Source organism: Patiria miniata, unplaced genomic scaffold, assembly GCF_015706575.1.
Source record: "Patiria miniata isolate m_02_andy unplaced genomic scaffold, ASM1570657v1 HiC_scaffold_30, whole genome shotgun sequence".
Classification (NCBI taxonomy): Eukaryota; Metazoa; Echinodermata; class Asteroidea; order Valvatida; family Asterinidae; genus Patiria; species Patiria miniata.
In genome coordinates, this window is record NW_024037070.1 from 3845734 (window position 1) to 3860655 (window position 14922).

Sequence of the window (14922 nt, forward strand, 5' to 3'; positions counted from 1 at the left end):
AGTACACTCTTTTAAACCAATGTTGAGTTCATTCCAGTATATGACACCACGTTGAATGGACTGTTTCTAAAAAAGGAAGTTCTATTTTTTCTCACAAACAGATCACCTTTCGATGAACTACGTGTTTCATATAAATGAACAGAAGAAGTAAATGAGAATGGATGATTAAAATTGGAGGGAGCATGTTGTGAGTATATTTAAACATACGTATACCCAGTCGGTGGTGGTAGAGATCATTCAGTTTCAGAATATTAAGTTTGGCAAATGAGTGGTATGATCAAGGTAACCTGCACTATTTACAATACGAACAGCTTTCTTTTGCAACTTTAAAAGTTTGTTGGAGCCATGTACAGTTGAAGATCCCCCAAAAGAAAGTTGGCCATAATTCAAGTATGAAAGAATAAAGGAATTATTTAAAATTAAAAGAATATTTTTAGGTACAAAATTCTTCAGACGATTCATAACCCCAACACTTTTAGAAATGTTACTACATAAAACATCAGTGTGGCGATTCCAAGTGAGATTTTCGTCTATACAAAGTCCAAGAAATTTAGTAGTCTTGACTTGATTGAGTACAGTACCATCAAAGCTAAGAGAAACTGTGGCCTGGTATTTATGTTGGCGTGGACAAAAAATAATGTAATTAGTCTTAAGCAAATTACTTGATAATTTGTTCGAAATGAGCCATCTACTTATTTTAACAAGTTCAACATTAACATTTTGGATGGCTGTATCCACATTATGGTGATTGTAAATTAAATTAGTATCATCTGCAAATAAACATAGAGACATGACATCAGAAGATCTACAAATATCATTGATATAAATGTAGTGAGACGTCTTTTACGGCACCGTACAATTGGCACACAGCCCAGAAAAATGTACACAAACGCGCACTCAGTGCCGTGAACGCGCGAATTTTAGCCCTTTTCTGCCTGCATACCAAAGTGTGAGTATCGTGTACAAAACTTGTGCTTGAAAACCAACATTTTAGTTTCAAATGAGCGAAATTTGTAATTCTTTACATTCTAATGTCACAATGCAAGTTCTCTGCCTTGACGAAAGGACTGATTTTGGGGTGAATTAGTCTTCGTTATCTCAAAGTTTTAATCACCGTGTGTCACATGTTGATTTATTGCAATACGACTGTTTCATGTCAGGTGCAATATGGAGGTCTAGTTCACAACACAGCCGTACACTTGCCAGGCGTTTGGGGAACTTCGGGGAACCTAATTAAAATATTAGAACCAGTGAGTCTTAGGAACCTCACTTTGAATTTGGGAACTTTAGAAATTCAACCTTTGTGATTTAATATATTTTATCATTGGCAACTGTGTCACAATTTATAGAGCTAGAAACTGACCTATTATCTTATCAATACTTTTTGTAACAGTTTTTGAGAGTTCAAATTGAGATCATGTGTTAATTTAAACTACTGTAATCGATTTGTGTGAACAAGTTCATGAGACCAAGCATAATTTGACTTCTGCTTTGATTTGTTTCTGTTTTTCTTGATTTGTCCTTGGCGTCCTTAAATCTAATCATTTGAGCGGACCTCCTTACTGGCGTACCGCTACATAAATAATAAATAGTAATGGACCTAACACAAGTCCTTGAGTGATGGACTGTTCTAATGAGTGATGTAAATTATAAGAAACAAACTGCCTTCTATTTGATACATAACTTCTGAACCAGTCCAAGGCCAACCCTCGGACACCAAAATGCTCCAATTTATTTAAAAGGATGTCATGGTTAAGGCCAAAAAAAAAGTCTCCGGTTTCTGGTATGCGCGCGCGTCGCTGTAGCCATGCGCGTCGGCAAAATGAAAAAGTTTTTTTTCAATGAAAGATGACGTCTCAAAACCGCCAAACTCACTGGTTTGACTGGAATCCTGCTGCTGCACAATTTTAACGTGTTTTTAGATTGGGTTATGGTCGAGAATAAGCTGTATGTGGCCTCTCTGAACTCCCATATATTTGCACTAAGTTTAGTCGGGCACCATTTGCAGTCATCAGCCGACATTTGAAGCAAAATATCAGGTAAAAAAAAAAAAAGCCGCGTCGCCGCACCACTTTTTGGGCAAGCTCCATACCAGAAACCGGAGACTTTTTTTGGCCTAACAGAGTCGAAGGCCTTGGACAGGTCCAGGAAAAAACCGACAGAAAACTGCTTGTTCTCCAAGGCATCGATGATTTTACTTAACACATCAAGTATAGCCAACTCTGTAGAGCGGTTTGCTCTAAAGCCGTATTGAGATTGAGACAAGAGGCCATACTTATTAATAAATGCAATCGTGCGACTGAACACAAGTTTTTCAAATAACTTGGAAAAAAACAGGTAAAATAGAAATAGGTCTATAATTAGTGAACTCGGGTCTACTACCGCCTTTGTGTATGGTAACCACTTTACCAATTTTCAATTCGTCAGGAAAGACTCCCTTAGAAATTGATTGATTAAAGAGCAGAGCAAGTGGTATAGCTAAAGCATTCCTGGCCTTTTTAACAACAAAGGAACTCAACCATCCCGGCCTGGGGCTTTACCATTAGGGAATTTGTTAATCACGTTCACAATTTCTGCTTGCTTAGCAGGATTCAAAAATATAGAATGAGAACACCTGTCTCCAAGAAAGGAACGATAAGAACGATCAGACAATGGAAGGTTGCTGGTTATCCTGTTTCCAATGTTAACAAACTAATCGTTAAAATGGTTAGCAATACTATATGCATCATCAGTATTTTCACCATTATGCACAAAATAAGATAGATTAGTGTTGGACTTAGATTTATTCAATAAAGAATTAATAAGTCTCCAGGTGCCTTTGATATTATTCCTTTCACTATTAAATTTGTGGCGCAAATAATTCTTCTTAGCACGTTTTATCAAACCAGTAAGGATATTTTTATACTGAGTGTACACATGCTAAGTATGATTTGTGGGGTTGTCAAGATATTTTCTGTACAAAACAGGTAGTTTTTCCTTCTAATACAATTATAAATTCCTTCAGTTAACCAAGATGACTTGTTCCTATTGAAGCGAGTATTAATTTCTTTCTCAGGAAAATGCTTGTTGTAAAAATGAAGAACATACTCTAGAAAATGTGAATAAGAATCATTGACACTGTCAAAATTAGTGATGAAATCCCAATTAATATCTAAAAGATCTTGAATAAAATGCTGAATATTAGTGTCGCTGAAATCACGTCTGGACGTATTCAAATTAGATGAGGTATTTCTGGAGTAATTATTTACAACTGCAAATACGGGAAGATGATCACTTATATCAGTAAGTAAAATACCAGTTTTGTGATCTGAAAACTCATTAGTAAAAATATTATCGAGGAGCGTATCACTATCGGGAGTAATTCTAGTAGGTTTGTTGATAAAGCGGGAAAAAAGAATTGGGTGACAATGTATCAATAAAATCTTTAACACTACTACTTGTATCATGAAGCAATAAATTAATGTTAAAATCACCCATAATGTACACCCGTTTCTTGTCGTTTTGTACTTGGGCTAGTGTATCATTAAAGGAATCTGAAAAATTAGAACAAGAAACATCTGGGGGTTTACACACAATTCCAACTATGATATTACCTGATGTAGAATTTTCAATTTCAATAAAACAAGACTCAAAGTCTTCAGTATTAGGACAAATATCTTGGCGTGTCTTATAGGTGAGATCATTTTTTATGTAAAATGCCACGCCTCCTCCCCGTTTGTGTTGTCTACAAAAACCTTCCATGGCATAACCATTGAGTTTAACCAAGGGATCATCAATATCTTTTAACCATGTTTCAGAAACACCAATAATAGAAAAATCATCACCCAGGATATTAAGATACTGCTGAATATCACAGATGCTGCTGGCCAAGCTACGAGCATTAATATGCAGACATTTAAAATAATCTGGTCGAGAAAAATTATCCAAGAACTGGTCTTGATCATAGTACTCACAAGCAATATCAGGAACATCTAAGTTAATATCAGGATCTAAGTTAGGATCAACTACTGGTGTATTATCAACTATCAATGAAACCATTCAACAAGGTTGGTATAAAAATGAATTTGATAAACATGTATATCCGGGTCTCACTGCTACACAAACACATAACAATAACAAGACGCAACTTGTACACACAACGATAAGACACAACAATGGGTAGATGACTAAGTAGGGACATGACTAATTGTGAAATAACTTGTCATTACAAAGAAGAGCATCCGCAAAATAATTTATAGAGGCAATACCTATAAAGCAAGATATTTCAAAACACGCAGAGGCTGGTTTGTTCCTTCCAAGGGGGAAAATCATTATATCAATATCGTATGTCAACATTTATCATTAGTAATAATTTATCTGAGTTTAAAAGTTTGAATCAATGAAAGAATGTCGACCATACACACTAGAGATATTTTTATTTACATGATGCTGGCTGGTTGAATCCGTGGTATGCGTTTAGTATTAGGGAGGTTTGGCAAGCGAACGGATACGCTTACACTTACGCTTAGCTATCCGTATCCGTTTTTTTTTACTTGCGTGTAGCGAGCAAGATATGCGTGTCGTCTGCACGTTTAGCGGATAGTGAGTGGCGTATGACGTCATACGTGCAGACGACACGTATATCTCGCTCGCTACACGTGAGTAAAAAACGGATACGGATAGCTAAACGTAAGTGTAAGCGTATCCGTTCGCTTGCGAAACCTCCCTATTGACGGTAAGGGCCCTGTCACACTTCTGCGTATCCTAATTTCTTATGAGTTGCGCATTGACTTTTTTCATACGCAGTCGTACGCACAATACGCACCTCATATGCATCTCTATCGTTTTATGTAAGTTTTATGTACGCAGGCATACGCATGGTACGGCCCAGTACGCTGGATAGTTTTGGGCATGCACAAAACTACGCTGCGTACGCTGCTACGCAGCTCATAAGTTATAAATACGCAGCGCATCGGTCCCGCATCGGTCGAACGCGGTACGAGTACGCTATGTGTTCGTGAGGGATAAGCCGTTCATACGCGGCAATACGCTGACCTCCTATATTGGACGTATACATAGCGACGTATTGCACGAATTAGTACCGCTCGTCCTGCGAGCGGGCAGCGCATTGTACTTATTCGTAACTTGTGAAAAACGCACAGATGGCGAACTTGCGCACTGCATACGCAACTCATACGCATCTCATACGCAGTGGATGCGCTGAATTCGTTACTTGTTCGCTAGATGTGCGTCGCACATATGTCAAAGTAATCAAAAAATTGCGACGTTTTTGATCGTACGGCTGCGTATTGAAAATTGTTGATAAGGAACTCATAAGGAATTGGGATACGCAAAAGTGTGACAGGGGCTTTAACGACGTGCGTGAATATGAACCAGCTAAATGTCCAGAGTCATGCAGTCTACGCCTCGCACACTATTACATGTACTTTAATTAGACGGTTACCTCTACTCTAGTCGTCTTCCCTAAGTTTATTATAAGAAACGTTAATCGCGTGCGAGCAGTGAATCAAAGTTTGGGCTGAACTGCATTCATATAATTCAAAATTATTCAAATAGATGGATTTGGGTAAAACTATGTATTTTTTTAAGCGCAGGCAACTACCGCATGTGTCTCTGCCAGCTCTTGTGTTATAAAGACACTGAAAACGTTGCTGTTTGCACAGTTTTAGACTAAACATTTAGCAATCTAGCCGCCCAAAAAAAAAACCCTTTCCAGCCAGGTCGATGAATGATTACAAATGGAATTTAGGAACGCAGGCTGCGTTTGCGATAGAGTTATAAAACTGCCCATGATCACACAATATCGTATGCATTTTAAAACAGGAAACATGTAGGCCTTATAGGTCCTGAATTATACTAGGTATAAGAAATATACGTTATAATATAGAACATCAGTATTAATGGCCGTCTGTATTTGTACGTCGTTGTAACCGAAATTTGCCAAAATAAAATATCTACCATACCATATTGAAGGACAAGCACACTAAGTTCCTTGCGGATTTCAGGGCGGTCCAAATGCGAGTGATGGGCCTTCAACAACTCTGCCGGTGTCACATGAAATGTGGACCCCTGTGAATTCTGGCCTCTTTTATATACGGACGGATAATCTCACATGTGACCTGTCACTGTCCGATTATTATCAATCAGGCATGCGCAATACACCCAATGGTCCAAATTTCACACTGGACCGGATTATACATACATCTCCCCACCACCCGGATAGCAGTCGGGACTTCCGTGTCACGCATGGTCACACGATCCAAGGCTTTCAACCCACGCTCGCGTACAGGGGAACTGTCAAATTTTCATTATGTGTATTTTTTCTTCCATTTTTTGGTTTTTACATTAAAGAGCATGCCTAGCCTGTTTTAGCGGGGTTTAGGTGTTTTTATAGGTTTTATCGAGGACCTCGATCAATCTATAAAATGGTGGTCAAATTCTTAATAAATTCTTTAGAATTTCTTCTTCTTTTTTAAATGCTGAGTTATATATAGGTAGGGTTGGTAGGGTATCGGGGCTTAACCCATGTATAGTTTCATTATAGAACTGCAATTAGCTGACCCTATACTTAATTCTGCTATCGAATACCAAGTATTGACGTGTCACACGAATTAAACCCAGTTTTGTTTTCTCTCTTGTCACAAGAGTTTGAGGTGCATTTTGTAACAGTTGCAAATGCACCTCAGACTAATACGTTAATTCTTAATTCGAGAGGGTTGCCTCTCTGATAATTCACAGCATATTCTGTATTTGCCCTGCCATATCATAGTTGAGTCACATATTAAATGTAAGCTAGAATGCAGAATTGCAGATGACTAGTACAATTATAGGCCGAAAGCCCCGATTCATCTTAATTGCAAATCTTCCAGCTATCTGCTGCTGTATGCGTAGTCATATGCTACACGGCCTTAAAAAGGAAGGTTTTGCAATGACGAGCTGTCCCCTGAACATTGTTCAGCTATTGCAAACAAAACTGTGTGAATTTCACATACGTGGAATTTCCCGCAGCACGCAATAACATGAAAGTACGCAATAACAGCTCATGTCGAGTGGAGCATTAGGTCACGGCCATATTATTATCAATCAGGCGTGCGCAATACACCCAATGGTCCAAATTTCACACTGCACCAGATTACATACATCTCCCCACCACCCGGAAATCAGTCGAGACATCCGTGTCACTGTGGTCACATGATCCGGGGCTTTCAACCCACGCTCGCGTGCAGGGGTACCGTCAAATTTTCATTACATGTATTTTTCTCCCATTTTTTAGGTGTTGGGCTTTAGCCCAACCTTTGGGTTCAATGTTATTATTATTCTCCAAGACACATTTCGTTTCCAGAATTGTCTGTCAAACTGAAAACATATATGAACTTCAATTGTCAATACATGAATGCACAACCCACTGAAGATGTGGTTTTTTTGTAATTACATCATTATGACGTCATCACGGGTCACGTGACGTCACTTGAAAGTCTAATAAATTTAATCTTTGAAATTTCGTATAAAATCAACCGTGACAGACCAGAACTTGAATTTTGCGGGAATCGACATGATAATACATGCTCTTCATTTTATCTTGTGCGCGTAAAATCACATGACCCTTCCTTCCGGTTGAAACCGGAAGTGCCTAATAATTTGAAAGTGGAAAAAGATATAAATTCGCTTTTAACGATGTAGGTGTCTGCCTGGATTGACCTTTCAAAAAATATAATGGGTGACGTCATGAAGAGTTGGAGCGCCCTTTAGCGGCAGGTTAAAAAACGTCAAAAACGCATTTTCACTTGATGTCTGTGGCGAAGTTTGCAGTATTCGTTTCAAAATTAATGTACATGATGACCTTTATGCAGACAAGACCTATGCGCGAAAAAAATTGATTACGTCATCAGATCGGAGGTTCCAATAAAAAGACCTTTAAACCTTCAAAAATTGCTAAAAAATCAACCGTCATAAATATAATCAAGATTTGGCTATATTTAGCACAGTGAAAATAGCTCTTGAACTTTCTGGTAATAACGTCACAATGACGTCATCAAGTATCATATTACAAGTAATCAAAGGTTTCTAGATTCAATCTTTGAAAATAAAATAAATATAAAATCAACTGCTACAGATTTGATTTTGTTTTTTATGGCAATCGATACAATATTGCAGGGTTGTAATTTTTGGTATTAAGTGCAAAATCACGTGAGCCTTCCTTCCGGTCGAAACCGGAAGTGCCTTTTTATTTGAAATTGGCAGAAGATGTGAACTTGCTTTCAACGATGTGAATTTCTGCCTAGGCTGTACTTTACAAAAATATTACAGTGACGTCATAAAATGTGCCAGCGCCCACTAACGGCATGTTGACTAAGTTAAACATGGATTAAAACATGCATTTCGAGTTGATGTGCTTGGAAAAGTTTGCGGTAGTGCATGGCCCGACACCGTGTGGTTGTTCCTACAACCTCTAGTTTTTATAGCTTTTGTCGAGGACCTCGATCAATCTATTAGACTCTTGGACGGTGGTCAAATTCTTTAGAAATTCTTTAGAATGTTTTTTTCTTTTCTTTTAAATGCTGAGTTTCAGGTAGGGTTGGTCGGGTATGGGGGCTAAACCGATGTATAGCTTCCTCACATAGAACTGCAATGACCCTATACTTATTCCTGCTATCGAATGCCAAGTCTTGGTGTCACACGAATGGCTGCTCAGTCCTGGTTTCTCTCTTGTGTCGCAAATGCACCTCAGACTAGTATGTTAATTCTTAAAGGGAAGATACAACAGTTGCAAACATCAAAAAAAAATCTCAAATTATCACGAAATATCTTTATACTGATTGTTAGGGAATGACAGTCTAAAGTACCCTGTAAAATCGTGGCTCCTGGTGTGCTGAAATTTTCAAGAAAACTTTTTTCCAACGCTGGTCGGCCGACCAGCGTTGGAGAAAACTGGCTTAAAAAAAATTTGCTACTAATTTTTCACATTTAGTTATTCCGCATTTTCTTTGCAATTGATTACCACCTGTGAAGGGGTACAAGCCTGCTAGACTGATTCTCTGACCTTACAATTCCCCAAAGTCTATTAATTGCTCCGTTTAATCTTAAGTGGGGTCAGGGAACCAGTCTACAAGAACACGGTTGATTTTCTTGGATTTCCAGTCATCTCTGAACCAAAAACGTGAAACAAGTCAGTTTAACAATATTTGCTAAAACATACTAATCCTCCAAATTCATTTATTTCTGAAAATTGCAGCAAAAAATAAAATCATTGCCATACATGAGAATGATCACACTCACATCGCTATATTCGGCGATACCATTTTCGGAATAGGGTGGACTGTAAATTGTTAGATTGTATTTTGATGAATACAAACAACATATTTTCGACTTTTAAGGCAATTTTGTTTCCATTAAATCATGAAACAACTTCAGCCTTTTGTTTTAATGATTTTGGAACTTTCAATGCAATCGTTTGCATTTCGATGTTTTTTTATGCATCATTGTTTTAACCCCGCTGCTATAATGAGAATGATCATCTTCTCAGTCTGCGGTTAGCGATCTTGGAATTTGGAAGTAGAACTTCATCAGAGAAAAGTTTTCTTCATTCTTGTGCTTCAGCATTCAAAATTTGAGAACTCGACCTATAATACTGCTGTTTTCTGTAATTTTCTGTCATTTAAAAATTTGGGGAAAATGGAGGCATCTTGAAGTGTACCGACGCGATTTGAAGAACTGAGTTTTCCCTTTTAATTGATTATGATAGCTGTCGTTGGGGGAGCCCTCCCCATCAAATCCAGACGCCATGACTGATAATGGTAGAAACATAGATAAATAAATAAAGAAATATTGACTTGGTAAGTTCCATCCTCAAGGTGTAGCGTCTTGAACGGAGACTAACTATACTGTGTTAACCTGGCAAATGTTACGGTGTAGTGGCGCGCTCGCTTGGTCACAAGTTTGTAAAAGCGTACTGGAAACAAGCCTGGAATCGTACCAGTGTTGGAGCAAAGGCTTTGACCCTCAAGGCCAAAGCCAAGGCCAAGGCTTTGACCCTCAAGGCCAAGGCAAGGCCAAGGCTTTGACCCTCAAGCCTCGAGGCCAAGGCCAAGGCTTAACCCTCAAGGCCAAGGCCAAGGCCAAGGCCCTGTTTTATGAAATGACCACTGATATAGAACTAATTATAGTCACATGAGTGACACATCACGCTTAAGGGCCCGAAAAATTGTTGGATTCGAGATGCTCTGTGGTGCGATTTGAGGCAATTTCTGACCATTTTAACCGATTGTTTTTAGGAAAAGATGGTGGTGTACTCATTGCCTGCCTTTATTACAACGTCACATTAAAAAAAATGATTTCGGGTGTTTTTTTTTGGGGGGGGGGCATGGCCCCTTTTGGCCCCTCTGGATCCGCCCTTATCATCACGAATTGCTCGTTACGAAGAACAACATTTCTTTAATTGCAATCGACATGCTCGCATAGGCCTACACCGTTTTATGACTGCACTGTATCTATTAAAGCATAAGTTCAGGTCTTCAATATGGTTTAACTAAACAAAATAATAATTTACTTCTATATTGACACACAATATTCCCAAGTGTAACAAAAGGGGGATCCAAGAAACTGATTTGGGAAATTTTTATTTGCTGGCCCAACATGGTCAGAAATATCAGCATCATCTAAAACAGATACATGCAAATCTTTAGCACTTCTCAGGGAGACATATACAACCAATCAGATATATTCCATAGTTATATGCAATTAAAGTGATCATCTCATTAGCCCCACAAGTGTACGGAATATTTTTGCAGCAAATCTACTACAATGGTAACAAAATGTGATGCTACAAAAGTGGAAGTGTGCCCAACACACAAATCTATAGGGTGCTTCCCTCCTCCATGGTAATACGATTAAAATGGTAACAGCAAAATTTCGAACAGTTTTATCTGGAAAATGCAAAAATCTATGGGCCTTGGAGAGCGTCCGGAATACGCTCAGCATGCGCACTGCATACTGACCTATTTGCAGCCCGAAAAATAATGTTGTGCACTGCATACGCAACTCATACGAATCTCATATGCAATGGATGCGCTGAATTCGTTACTTATACGCTAGATGTGCGTCGCACATAAGTCAAAGTATTCAAAAAAATTCGACGTTTTGAGCGTACGGCTGCGTATTGAAAATTTTTGATAAGGAACTCTTAAGGAATTAGGATACGCGAAAGTGTGACAGGGGCTTTAAGGACGGGGTGTAATGGGGACATTTCTCCACACATAGAGAGCAAGTGGCCCGCATGACTGCACCGCCTTTGTGTGGTAGCGAGACTGCACAAAAGCAGCAGCTGTGGAACTACCCACTAGCCGTGTGCCACGGCATACCACACTGCTGGCAACTGCATTCCAATGAGGATTAGCGGCCGCAGCCATGACCGCTTCCCGCGCGCATGGGGTTAAATTCCCGCCAAGTTTCTCTGACAGTTGTTTGGATGTCCTGTGGTTATTTTGACACCAAGTTTACGTCAATAGGGCATACCTTCGTCGCAAAATGTCCATTTACCAAATGTTAACTCTTCCCATCACATTGACCATGTTTAATTTACATGAGAATGCGCATGAGATCGAGAGTGCCGACTTTTAAATTACCATGACAACAAATCATTTTAACAGGTTGAATGGAAACTTCACACATGTTCTACAGATATTTGGGTTTCCATTCAAATAATTCCAGATGTGGGAGGAGCATATCAGACCTCTGGTACCCTGGGGGGGGGGGGGGTCAATTAACTTTGTATACAAACTTATCACTATTTATCATTTATATTCTTCAAAACGCCAGCTTTTCGTGAACAAGGTCACAGTAGGGCAAATAAAGGATATTAGTATTATTCTACACTCATGATATAAATTCAGACCCAAAAGACAATGGAGTGACCTCTTATATCCGCGTTTCCTTTTTTTTTTCTGTTGGCAGCCACAACAATGATACGACTGCAAAGAAGGCTTTGGACATGGGCGTCGCGAGGAGGCGGGGGGGGGGGAGGAAAACAAAGAGAAAAAAAGGAAAGAAAAAGAGGCGCAATGTAATATTGCTGTAAATTTAATGGGTTGGGAGGAATGTCCCTGTCCCCTCTAAAAAATTAAATCGAGAATATGTTGAGAAATATGTTTTGCTCCCCCCCCCCGATGAAAAAAAGAAATTAATCCGTAATAACGAATTAAAAATCCGTAATAACGAATTAATAATCCGTAATAACGAATTAAACAATCCGTAATAACGAATTAAAAATCCGTAATAATGAATTAATAATCCGTAATAATGAATTATACAATCCGTAAAAACGAATTAATAATCCGTAATAACGAATTACTAATCCGTAATAACGAATTACTAATCCGTAATAACGAATTACTAATCCGTAATAACGAATTAAATAACCCGTAATATTATTACGGGTTATTTAATTCGTTACTACGGATTACTAATTCGTAATTACGGTAATAACGAATTAGTAATCCGTAATAACGAATTGAATAATCCGTAATAACGAATTAATAATCCGTAATAACGAATTAAATAATCCGTAATAACGAATTAATAATCCGCAAAAACGAATTAAATAATCCGTAATAACGAATTAATAATCTGTAATAACGATATAATATAATTCGTAATAACATATACTTGCAGTGGCGCTAATGGGCTTTCGTATTAACGCTGTATACATTTTTTATTGCACTTTCAGTTTTTTTTTAACCAATCTGTCTACTGTTTCGAGCTGTATTTGTCTATATGCTCATCCGAGTATCAGAACGAGTAATAAAATGACATTGAACATTTGCATGGTGTGAAATATGTCTGTGTCGAATCGATTTTCGTTTGCATTTTATACGCCGACTAGATTGCCGTCTGCTTCATGTCATTGTAATGCATCCGTCACTAAGACAGCTAGCTGCGGCTTTCTTCCTGTATCCTGATTCGACACAGTTATAGATTTATGTCGTATACATGGTGTTTTTTAATTCCAACGTGTGAGTCCTTTTACGTATTATATTGTTTGCTGTGAATTATAACTTCCACTCCACCTCACAAACAATCCTCCCTATTCCACTTCGCTTTATATATTAATATGAAATGTGATACTGAATATTAACTAGATAAAATTGTTACTGAGTTTAACTTAAATAATCGTGTTTTCATAATTCACGCCACGACGACACCTAATAGAAAAACAAACGCTGATGTAAACCACAGCCAGGCACCAGACTATTCCTAATTTGCATACGTGTGTAAGATTATTGAACATGCCAATGATCCAATGGTGAGAGAGCAGGTGGGAGCGTACTGCTCGACACCATGGGAACGAGGTTGGTACAGCTCTCGTTTTAGCACACCGTGTACTGGCTGCAAATATTTCTTTGCACCTCGGTATATAAGCGTACATTATTTTGTAGAACATGTCACGTGAAGAGCTATGGCTTATATTCCCTAGCGACAAGTGTGGTTTCGTTGTAGCCTGCTGCTTTAAATCACTGGTCGGAATGTTGTATTATGGTTCGAATCGAGAATTTTACATTATTATTATTATTATTAATGTTAATGATAACAAAAACTTTAAACAACTTACTGAGCTCAGTAATCAGTTGACCAATCGATAACCTCCACCCGTCGCAATGTACAAACTTCACCAGTTATCTTGTTTACGCATTCCGGTTTAAAGGACACAAAATGCGAATATTCCGGAGTGCACCAGACGTTCGCCAAACATTATACTCAAACACACCGAAGCGAGACCGGAATTAACCCAAGCATAAATTAAGTAGGGTCGCCTGCTATTCAACTTGAACGTGACACATGTACGCGGTGACTCAACAGATCATGCTTGCGTATAATGTGCAAGGCAAATAATCAGAAAACCAGTGGCTATCATCGTCAAATATTAGCCCAAAGATATGATGTTTCCCCACTAAACACTTAAACATTGTCCAAGCACGTACGCGCATTAATAATTAATACAGGGTGAGTCAAAAAAAAGCGGAACCCAAACCCCCAAAAATGTATTTCATATTTAAAAAAATATGTAGCACCCAAAATAATAATGACTGGAAAGCCAATTTCAAAAGCTACTTTTATATGAAAAAAATATTGAAATTGCTCAATCCGTTCGAAGAATATCACCATTTAAACGCAATGACCCTAAAACCTAATTTATTGTGTGTTATTGTGTGTTTTGGAATAACACAAAAAATGACACAGAATACTTGCTATAACAACTGTCACCAGCTGTAGCACACAATATTTTGATTAACAACCCTGGTTAGGCAAGCAATATAATTTAGAAAATCTACTTTTTTAAAAGACAGGCCTTCAAAAGGTCTTTGTAGCATAATATTAACGTTTAAACTAGGATTTCATCGCTGGTGATGTTTGAAGACAATTGTGACAACGATTGTTGAAATCGCATTTTTTGGACGAGACTGGTTTTAGAGTTGTGTGTAAATGGTGATTTTTTTAACTGATTGACCAATTTCAGTAATGTTTTCATCCAAAAGTAGCTGATGCAATTGGCTTTCCAGTCATTATTATTTTTGGTGCTACATATTTTTTAAATATGAAATATAATTTGGGGGCTTGGGTTCCGCTTTTTTTGACTCACCCTGTAATATTTCTCATCTTTGAAATTCCCCGCACGCAATGTATGTGTAAAAGTTCGGGTCAGTGTATATTTTGCTAGTCATGTACGTGTATCACGTGAGTCTGACATTAAAGGGTTCATGAGATGAATTTTTCTCAAGAAACAGTTTGTGAAACTCTCTAATCCTCTTAAATATATGAAGAGTATTCGACATCCCTTTTTGGTCAATTTGATTGAAAAGTGCACTTCTTTGAATCATTTACATTTTTCCATGCTCTTCCGGACGCTAAGGTCGCCGTTGCTGTGAAGTT